The sequence below is a fragment of the Dreissena polymorpha genome, chromosome 1 (genome assembly GCF_020536995.1).
Source record: "Dreissena polymorpha isolate Duluth1 chromosome 1, UMN_Dpol_1.0, whole genome shotgun sequence".
NCBI classification, from domain to species: Eukaryota; Metazoa; Mollusca; class Bivalvia; order Myida; family Dreissenidae; genus Dreissena; species Dreissena polymorpha.
In genome coordinates this window covers 55,505,144-55,517,275 of record NC_068355.1, presented here as the reverse complement: position 1 = coordinate 55,517,275, position 12,132 = coordinate 55,505,144, and the positions used below count along the sequence as shown (strand labels likewise).

At 33.0% G+C, this 12,132-nt stretch overlaps 1 long non-coding RNA gene across 1 annotated transcript; it reads right to left on the bottom strand.

The window, feature by feature from the left end:
- Positions 1-1,851: 1,851 nt before the first annotated feature.
- On the bottom strand, positions 1,852-4,348 carry LOC127881596 (uncharacterized). Its single transcript, XR_008050170.1, has 2 exons — positions 3,870-4,348; positions 1,852-3,142 (listed from the first exon to the last, which is right to left on the bottom strand). It is a non-coding gene; the product is annotated as an uncharacterized LOC127881596 (long non-coding RNA).
- Positions 4,349-12,132: the final 7,784 nt, after the last annotated feature.

Genomic DNA, 12,132 nt, shown 5'->3' with positions numbered 1-12,132 from the left:
CAAGTCAATGATGTGACATCCTTGGCTGTGATTTGGCTCGTCCACCTTTAAAGGGAAATGGTAACCAGATTGCTTATATCACGAAAAAAAGAAAAGTTCTAAAATACCATCATGTAATGCTTTATATTGATAAATTTAAACATTGACACTAACAATCTCCGGTACAAAATCAAGAATAAAAAAAATGTAACCCTCAACAGGGCTCGAACCACTGACCCCTGGAGTTCTGGAGTAAAAAGTAGCCCATTTAGACGACTCGGCCATCCATGTTCATACAATAAGAGTTGTATGTTATACTAAATATAAGCAATCCTCGTAGTTTCTCAAAATATAACGACAACAACAGAACTCTCCAAATTACCGCTTAGACATACTCAGTAAAAAAATGTACCGACTACACTGAACATATTAAAACTTAACAACATTGTTCAAGTAATGTAATACATGTATACCAGTCGTGATATTTTAATCAATATAAACTAATAATTGTAAAAATACGGTATTTAAGAACTTTTCTTTGTTTCGTGATATATAGCAATCTGGTTCGTTCATCAATCTTGGGTGGTTTATACTTGTTAAATTAATTTTTATTTCGAAACTTACAACAATATGTAATTGCCTGCGCCTGCTTTGTCATCGTCATGACTTACAATGACTTTGAATGTGTATTTGACTATTGATTATTCAACTGATAATAACAGCCATGTTTCCCAAACATGTGCATGCCTCGGAGTTATCCTTGGTGATGTTTGCATCCAAACATTTACAGTTTCAACTACAGTGTGATTAGATACGGTCACGCAATATTGTATCTGGTTGCTTTGTTGAAACAAATGCTCATATCTTTACTTGTGAACTCACAGCAGTTTATCAGAAAATGTTTAAACAATTTAAGCTTTGGCAAACACTATATTAGTGACAAGAAAATGCCGTTAGCAAAAATGACACTCAATATGAAAGCAATGTAAACAGCTTGTCAAAATAACAACCACACACACTGTTTGATCGATGTAAAATGGAAAATTAATCCGACAGATACTTCATGTTAATGCTGTGTCATCTTTGGGATAGCTGCTATTTGGCACGTCCACCTTTCAATATTTATAGGTCTTAGTTCATCAACCTTGGGTGGTTCATACTTGTTAAATATATTTTCATATTGACAACAGGAATATGTGCTTGCCTGTGTTTGCTTTTACGTCATTGTTAATTGCGATGATTTTGAATTTGTATTCCTTTGTTAAATATTTTTTCATATATTTCAAGCTATATTACTCAAACGTGTGTTTGCCTTGGAGTATTTCCCTGGCGATGTTTGCATCCAAACATTAAAATTTCGTCTAAAGTGTGATAACATAAGATCACTCAACATTTCATCTTGTTGAAATAAACGCTCATATCTCTTGTATACCCTTTGAATTGGTGTCTTTGAATTACAGTTCCACAAAAACTATGATTTTAAATCATCTATTTGATACATTTGACGTATATAATTATCTTTCGGAAAAATCAAGATCGATATGTTTTTCCCCTACTGCAAATTCTTCTTGTCATATGTCTTGTAAGTAAAGTAGTACATTTTAGATGTGCAATTACAATATTAGAAGCATTTATTTATTCCTTTCATAACTTACCATGTTAACCATTTCATAGCACTATCGTCAAATTTCTATATTCTACCATTACTTATACATTGTATATTGAATATATAATGTGGGCTATGAGCTTGTATAAGCTTTATCGCTGAATAAATGGTGTTGTTGTTCTATGCATGTTTTGCTTGTAACAATAGTTTTATTATTTGAAAAAGAAAACGAAAGATGATCAAATAACATCAAGTCATTGACGATAACAGTCTAGATAGACTAAACCGTTTAATTGTTGCAAACACCATTATTTATAATGTACACCAATTATGTTATAAAAGTGTAATATCCCCCAACGTATATTTTTTTTTATCTCCCATTGTGACTTGAAACACAGGTTACGTGAAAAAAATGCATTGGACTTTTACCGCATTATTTTATTACTTTACCTTTAGCAATACGACGTGAACTTTTTTAATTATTGACTACATATGACTGTTTTTCATCAAGGTATTCATCATAAAAAATGGATCTTGTTCATTAAAAGTACGACTATCCATGTCACTTTAAACAAAATCATAGCCTTAACGATGACTTGTATTATTATACAAGTCATCAATAAGACTGTATAGCTTTCGTTAGCTGATACACGTGTAAATATAAACATTTTTACTGTCAGACAGAGCTTCTTATCGATTTCTAGCCAAACAGCACATTTTGTATTCAACAATAGTATTTTAATATTTAAAATACAATTTATTTTAAACGAAGATACCTCAAGTATATCGCCTGCATTGTTTCCTATGTTTAATTTCTTTCAAATATATGGTACTTTACACATCAACTTAATATTATAATATTATTATTGTCAATATATATTCATGTTTCTCTTAACTTCATAACTGTTGAAATATGATTAACAAGGCATCGTTCCCTAATATTATTCGAAGTCCGCTGTAGTAATACGCGGCGAAAATGGTGACTGGATTTGTTTTTCTTTAGAAGAAGTACACTTTATACAGGATCAAATGTACCGTGAGTTCATTAACATTATGTTATTAAGTGATTGTTGATGACTTGCATTTGTATGCACTTTGTTTTTGGCTTGATGAGCGTGAGTATCATGCTGTAATTAATTTACCCTGATATAACAATATAGATCCATTGATGATAATGGTGCATTATTTATAACATTTAAAAATAGACCGTATCAGCACATGATATTGTTAGTTGGTCGCTGCTTTATCGGGGCCCTTCATTTACAAAACCGGATGTATAAGCACGATATGATCGTTGTCTAGACGCATACACATAGGGATTCATTTGTTCCCAAACGCTATTAAATCCGTATAAGAACATGAATGTTTGCATAGTTAGTTGAAATAGCTTTCCATAAACATCACAGAATGAAGCGGGGTCCCTGTCTCTGTCACTGTGGTTTTGATAATTAACTTGCCACATATCACCTTCCGTGTGATATGATGGTGTTCATGTAGTTCTTACACAGCTTCGAACCTTAAAAGCGTTACAGATCTTTCGACTAATCCTTTTCAAGTCTGAAAAACAATAGAAGTAAAACCCATTTTAAAGCATGTGCTCTTATTTTCTATGTCATTCATTAAAAAATGGACCAAATTAAATAATCAGACAGAAATTTCAATCATTATATTTATTTAAAGACAATAAGTAAAACAAAGAAATATTATATTTCAACATAACATCTATGCGTTTATAAGAATTATGTTCAGTTAAACATAAATTGTTTAATCATTACATGATTACTTCAGTATTCAATAATGTAACATTTGGTTAATTTGATATATTTTCAGGACATACTAAAGTTTATGTTCTAGATTCTTACAAAACTGTGTTCAGATTAAATGCAGAACTGACGGGCAAATTCTTGTATACCACACATAGCATTTAAAAAATGTGTCCCACACATAGCAGTATAACATTTATATACACACACTCCGAATTAGATGTATTTGCGCAAACATACAATGTATGTAGCTTATCTATGAAGAATAACAATGTCCGCCCTATTTTATAAACCCTCGACAATATTATAATCAATGTTTTTGTTGATTGAACAAAAAATATACCACACATAGCAGTTCACTTTATGTGTTTTCAAACACCCGGTTGCACTTTATTGAAAAAATACTTAATTAATTTTGCGCAAACTTAACAAAGTTGTGTCTTTTTACAATGACCGGGCACTCGTCTTTGTTGTTTTTTTAAATGGTTTGGAAATAATGAAGAAATGATCAAAAACGTTACCTGAAGCGACGTTTTGTTTACATCCGATTGTCCCACACATAGCCGAAAAAGTTACGTGGTTCAGGCACCTTGATTAAGACAACCACCTACACTACATCCATAGGGCTCTTCAACCAATCACCTGCATTACCATTTATGACAATATATATGGCTCTTAAACCCATCACCTACATTTCTCTTAATAACAAGCCATAGGACCCTAAAACCAATCACCTGACCAAGTTTCATGAGGAACGGACAGTAAATCTGGCTTTAAGAGTGTTAACAAGGCTTTACTATAGCCATACATAGCCATAAAATAAAAAATGATCCGCCCCGTGGTGGTCATGTTTGTCCCGTAATCGTTCATAGTTCATGGACGACACATAGTTATAACTATGTTCATTACTCTAAAATGACTGATGTGTAGCCTATCATTCAATATCTCGTCATGCGCGTATTGCCAAGATGACGAGTTTTGCATTAACTACCATTTTCTTGTGTCACGCATGGGACAAGTCCATCCCTCCCTATTTATGTTGGTTTCTCTGCATAATGTAGGATAAAATATTCAACAACACCATAAATAAGTTTCTAGTCCAATTTAATGTCAGACTTAACTAATATTTCAGTTATACAAATACGTTGTGAATGCTACATGATTGTGTCTTTTTTTCCATCTGTACACCTCTAGGTCTAAACGCTAACTGACTATTTCCCTCTAACCTTTGCCCCGTGAAACTCAGTTATGAATCCGATTGGTCAGTCTTCTAAATAAGCTGATTGGCTAGATTACTAAGAATCCCATTCAGGTCAGTCTATGCATTGCTTGACCAATACAAACATACCCGGCCTTGTGTCAACAGCATCTTTCCCTTTTTGTTGTTAAACATACACCAGATCTAAATATTTAATCTTTTGACTGTCATGTATACTCGCTATTGATAAACTTGTCAATATTTCTTACATAAAGAAAACCCAAATATTTCACCTAATTTCCTATCATTATTCGACATGTTTTTCAACAAACTGGAACCATTTATAAACTGGTCCAAGATATCATTGGGACAAATCTTCTGGCTAATAGTCATGATGATCAGACAATAAAGTTGGCCTCTAGAGTGTTAACAAGGTTTTACTTTAGCCATAAAAGGCCATATGCCCTGCTTCCTGGGGACCATGTTTTTGAACCAACCGTAATCATTTTTTGAACTCATCCCAGATATCATTGGGATAAATCTTGTGACTGAGTTTCATGAAGATCAGACATTAAATCTGGCTTAAAGATTGTTAACAAGGATTTACTAAAGCCATATTTAGCTATATAATAAAAAATGCCCCGCCCCCTGGCGGCCATGTTTTGCAACCAACTTTAACAATTTTTGGACTAGTTGAAAATAACATTTGGACACATTTTTTGTTTTCATGATTGATAGACATTACATGTGATCTCTAGAGTGTAAACATTTAGGTTTTACAATAGCCATATAAGATAAAATGCTCTGCCCCCTGGGGGCCATGTTTTTTAACCAATCGGAATCATTTTCAAACTCTTCCAAGATATCATTGGTACTATTCTTCTGACTAAGTTTCATGAATTCGGACAATAAAAGTGGCCTCTAGAGTTTAGGGTAGAGTGTTAACAAGGTTTTACTATAGCCATATGTGGCCATATTATAAAAAATGCCCCGCGTTCTGGTGGCCATGTTTTAAAGGGGCCTTTTCACACTTTGGTTAAGTTACAAAATAGAAAAAAATTGTTTCAAATTCGCAAATTTTCCTTGAAGTTAAGATATTTGAGAGGAAACAGTAATACATAACATTAACCATGCTCTAAAATGGACCCCCATCCAAGCACTTGAGTAATGGATGGGAGGCATTATTGGAAATAAGGTCGGAGGCCGAAAATATACAAGCATATCACTCCAGTGACCAGTCTATTTTGCTACTTTAAGTACAAAATGAAATTTTGTGACGAATTCACATGTGACCACAGTTTTATAAACACCGCACCTTGCACGAGGAAACTCATAGGTTTTAATTTGACATTGACCTGATTGTTGTAATATGCAGCCAACACATTGCTCTGATTATGTATTATTCATGTAGTAGTACTGGTGACATACACTCCACATTTAAATTGCAGAGTATGTAAAAATCACAATACTGTACGAAGAGTGTTTTAAATGTAGCTGATTCAATCATATATTAAAGTTAACTTAATTTAAGACAAATATTAAAAGTCAACAATCTGATCAAAGATGACGATAACCCTTACTGTACTATCAATGTTCTAATATTTTACCTGTCTACATGTATTAATGTTACATGTTACAACATGAGATAATGCATATCATAAAGTGAAGTGAAGGTAAGATAATTTAACTAGCATCTCACGTTATCTGTTGATTTTGCCATTTTTGGAACATGGTATTCTTGAACCATTTGTACTTTGTCCTTATGCATGAATACAGATACAGGTTGCAAAATATTTGTCAAGGAATCATCTAATATTATTGTGCCTGTAATTTCAATCTTTGGGTTGATTGCATTTCACATTTGACACAATGACACCAGGAATAAAATATAACTAGTCATGACAAGTGGTTTTTACAATTAAAGTTATATTGTACCAATATTAACTGAACAATGGCTGCAAATATGTTTTATTTATGTTAATGTTTTAGCTTAATACTATGTTAATTTCATGTTATTTCTGACTTAAACACACTGCATTAACCATTTTGACAAGACATTGGGCTAAATATATTAATGCAATCTAATTAACTCCATTTTGTAATGAATTACCTTATATTGTAATTAATACCACTACTTATAAGTATATAATTTCCAATAAAAACAATGTAAACCCTTTACCACTTCGATACGTATTTCAATGCTTTTGTAGTCCCTTAGAAATGTTAAATCTAATTAAATGCCTTTCTTACTAGATCCAAGTTTAAAAGCTTCATTTCCAACCCTTAGTTACTGATGAGCAGCAAACAGCATAAACCCTGAACAATCTGCAAGTTACTGGCTGTTCTGGTTTTATGCTTTTTTCAAATAGCAATGTTCACATCTCTTTAAGTGGGAAAGGGTTAGATAAAAGGTATGGTTAAATAGAAAATATAATTAAATATTTTGTGTATATTAGTATTTGCATATAAATTCAAACTGTTTAATCAGCCTACTATTAACCCTGACATGAAAGGTTTAAGATTCATTGCAATGATATGGAACTTGTAATCTGTGATGCAACTTTCTCAAATCGTGTACACTTGATTTATGTAGTTACTTTATTTTATCCCCAAAAGGTAATATTTTGTTTTTCCGACTGTATACACATTCATATGATTGCAATTTGTACTGAAATTACTGAGTAAAATAACAGTATACCTTAAATATTACGCTTATTTAGGTTTTACATCTGCCCCAGACTTTTGTTTACAATGTCAAGGTCACGTGACTAAAACAATATCGACGTTTTTGTAAAGCAGAGGCCCGTAATGGGGGAAATGGAAAGTTGAACGCAAACTGATTAATAACGAATTAACGTTGCGTGTTTTTTTAACGTTGTAGGCAGGTCCTCAAAAATATCATGGAAAATATAAAAACTATACCCCTGACATACTGCTTAAAGCAGTTGCAGAAGTAAAGTTGAAAAAAATATCCATCTGTCGTGTTGCTCTTCAACACAACATTCCATACCAGACATTGCGTGATCAGATCAGTGGTCGTGTGGATCCAAATAACTTCACGACTGAAACGATTTTCACTTAAGATGAAGAACTGAGGTAACTGAGATGCCTCCGAAGAGATTGACCTGACAAACAATGCTGCAAAGCAAAATCTCAGTAGTATGTTGGTTTTCTAATACTTTTTATTTTAATCCCTTAGAAATATATAAAATCCAGTATTTAATGCGTTCAAATCATAAAAACCTGCAACAGTGTCTTGAATATATTACGTTCGTATTTAAGTTGGTGCTGAATGTCAAATTGTGTTATCCATTACCAGTTTACTTACAAGGTTTGCTGTATTGAAGCATTCTCAATTTGAAAATACTAATGTTGTGATCAAATGTGTATTAATTTGTTTGAATACTTTGATAATAAGTACACTCAATATTGACTAAATAAAAAGACGTTATGTCTATATTTGTAATACTGTCCAGCTGGATCATTTAGACTTCTTGTTTAGTTTAAGATGTGACTACATTTGTTATCTAAATGATTTCAGAGCAAAGTGCTCAAACACCTACAGAGCCTCGTGACAAGTTGCTTGTACACAGAAGAGCCTGATCCCGTCAGATGCCTCCGAAGAGATTGAAAAGAACTGTTTACAGACATTTTCAGAACTGTTTTAGAACATTTGTTCCAGACTTATTTGAAGCAACCCTTTGAAACTGTTCTAAACATTTCTATAATTGTACTGGAACACACCGGCTAGAACTGTTCTGTAATCACACTGAAAATGTTCTAGAATTATTCTGGAACAGTTGTTGAACGTTAGGCCAGTATTTTTTAATTTTCTGTTTTACGGGAAATTTTTCAAAAAAATTGAGTCGGGGGGATAAATAAAAATAAAAATAAAAGCATGAAAAGTTAGCAGTCTACCAAAAAAATAAAAATAAAACTGTCTTAACCGATAATTTTTTTTATTTTAGAAAATTTAAAATTCAGCCAATTTAACCTTATGTATACTTGCATTAACCTTTACGTGTTTTATATATCTCTCATTACACTGTTGTAGAAGCTTTTATAATAATAGTAAACATATTTTTATATATATATTTATAGGTAAAAGCACCTTTCGCATGTATTATACTATATTGCTTTAATAGGGACTATTAAACACGCCAGGTATGTAGTGTAGTGTAGTGATCATTACACTTTTGTTGAGTGTATATCATATGTATGTTTATAACAAATATAGCATGCATTTGACTTTAATAAAAAATACTTGAACACGTTTTACATTGTTTCATAGCTTTAGGCCACGGCTTTTATATTTCTTGGTTTACAAAACCGCCGACCCTAATTTTTGGAAAAAGGGAAAAAAAATAAAATCGGAAAATCGTCTTTTTTTTAAATATTTTATTCCCGACCGCACTGCAAAACGAGCGAAACGAGAAAAAAAAACGATCCGGTTTGAGTACGGTTGCGAATAAAATCAAGTAAGTACAATCAACGATTGGTTCACATATATTGCAGAGATCGGGATATTTTTCAATGTGACACATTATGTACCAGTCCTTTTATGGGCACTTCTCAAAATTTATTTCGGGTAAAAATTACAGCCAATAAGAAAATCAGCGTCAGTAAAATGTCGACCCCATCAAAATTTATTTCCGAGTCTGTGACGCAACTATATTGTTTAACATGTTAATTATATTAAACAAACCCGATATTATAGTAGATAAAAAAGTATTTGATAATAAGTATAAATAATCCAATAAAACACTGCCATTATTTACGATATATGTGTTTAGGAATTTTGTAAACACGTCCGCCATAGTTTATAGGAACTGTACAGAAAGTTTGGAAATCGGAACAAATCGGTATATCTCGGAAAATCATTGATAAATGTATTTGTCGTTTCAATGCTTAGGGCCGAGTAATTTCGGCAAATCGGAACTCAACTTGCGTAAAACACTAGCTCAATTAACCATTAAACTCCGCCTCCGTTCTCGGCAAAAGATTCGAAGGCGGAGCTATGCACGTGCTTTTATTAAATTGGAGGATTGCAATTGAGAAACAAACACACGATTGGTTCGGCATGTTGATTGCTAGACAAAGGAAGCCAATTTTTTCGGCGCGAAATTTGTCGCTTTATTGCTTCCGACAGAAAGCGGCTTTCCTTTGATGACGTCAAACTGTCAATTCACACAGACTGCACATTTTCGGAAGACTTTAACTGACTCCTTGTTTACAATTCCGGTAAAAAAAACACTTGCTAACATTAAACTTTGGATTAAATTATCAAAATAAAGCAAAAGCGAAGTTGACAAATATGATTAAATTAATTCGCATCAGTTCAAATAAGACGTTTTGCGTTGTAAATCAACGAGTTTTCATGACAACAATAACTTTGACAAACATTACCGCGACGACGCATGGATCGATCTACCTCGATTTTTTTTCATGTACGATCTCATAAGTCGAGTAAGAGCAAACACATACCGGGTAATTTGTGTATGAGTAGTTTATCTTATATAAAATTTATGCAACGGGCATTGCATTGCGTAATGAAGCGCATCGAATTATGGAAATGAAGCGCAGTTTTTCGTTTTAATGGGAGAAGAACGCATGTCATGTAATGGAGTGTTTAAAATTGCCTGATGTTACAAAAGGTGCTTTTAGGACTCATTTCATTTGAAGATATAGATGTGTTTCATTGCATAATTTGATTTTTTGTCTCTGTGTTAAGGTTATAAAAGATATGTTGTCTTTGTTCTGATGTTATTAGTATTAACTTTTTTTTCCGATGTTTTTTTTTTTTTTTTTTTTTTTCGACCGCCCGATGGACCATTTTCAAAATAATTTTTGTAAACCAATAAAAAAAAAAGTCGTGGCCTTAACAACCAACTGTGTAACTTTCATCCATGGGTGGAATATGCACACTAAAAATACTCTTTAATATACAACAAACTTGCTTTATATCATAGCTTTAACAACCAACTTTGTAACTTTCATCCATGGGTGGAATATGCACACTAAAAATTAATACGATAATTTGTATCAATCATGAGAAAAAAAAGAGCCAGTAACAGGAAAATGGACCTTAGGACGATTGCGACCGTTTTGGCTCCAAAAGAGCAGTCTGTTAAGGATCCAAACTTGAACTGATCTTGTTCCAAACTTTGGGTAGTGAAAGTTCTAGTGCATAAAATGTGAATATTTCATTTAAGAAACCGAGAGTTATACAGTTTAATATGAAAACATGTGCTGCATTTCATTTTCTTATGCAGAGAGTTTATAGTGTTTATATATGTAAAGTGAACACAAAATATGTAACGTTCATATCCATTCATATCCATGATCAAGAAAACTATCAATATAATAATGGCTTTAACAACATACATATTATTTTTCACTATGTCCTAAATTAACAAAACAATACAAACACGATGACTTACAAGGAACTCAATATATGATACCATACAACAGTTTGTGTTGCAATCGTGCTTCCACCTACATCTCCCTTATATAAACATCTCTGAATTCATAACATCTAAATAATAAAATTTGAAATACAAATGCAACAAGTGTTCCGCAGTGGGAGACATATGCCCCGAATTGTGGCCTTGACCGTGACCTTGACCCAGTGACCTTAAAATCAATAGGGGGCCATCTGCCAGTCATAATCAATGTACCTATGAAATTTCATGAACCTAGGCCTAAGCATTCTTGAGATATCATCCTGAAACCATTTGGTGGACGGACGGACCGACCGACGGACCGACCGACATGTGCAAAACAGTATACCCCCTCTTCTTCGAAGGGGGCATAATAATCATCAAAAATCATTTTTTGAAAACAACATGTTTGATGACAGCAATACATCTCACAAAACAAAATCAATATCGAAATGTATTTAACGTTTGTATTTGTAAATGTCACTTTACATGAGTGCAAAAATTATCCTAGAAAATCCAGAGAGTAAAAGGTTGGACATTTATAATAATTGCATGCACATGTGTAACTATTTCACAATCGGTTTGATTGGTAACATGTACTATTTTTAAATATTAAGAATAATAAGAGAATATGGAAAAAAGTTTTTAAGTAACAATGACCCAGCTGGCCCAAAATGCAATTCATGGCTAGGTACCTGTTGTTGGCCGAAAACCTCAACTTTAATGTCTAAGTAAAAAAAAAGTACAATATTAAAGGGGCATACTTCTGCTAAATGGCAGGTTTAATATATATTAAAGGCCTTGGAGTGTTTCTTATCATGGTGATCTCGAAAACATGTATACAGTGTTAAGTATGCAATTCTAAATTTATGACTTTAGAAGAAACAAACATGTAACTGTTGCAGGCAGTACAAGTACAAAAAGAGGAATAATTGTGCAAAATAGGTGGATTGAGTTAAGTTTGTATATGGTGTGATTTCTAGTGCATCGCGCATGGCAATTCTTTAAAGTGACCTGATTTAAGATATGAGCAACTTCATTTGTCATACATGCGAACAACAAAGACACGGATAAGCCTGTGTATTCACACTGTCAGCGTCTTTTTTGCCACTGCATCATTACTATAGAAATTAGTACAAATTACAA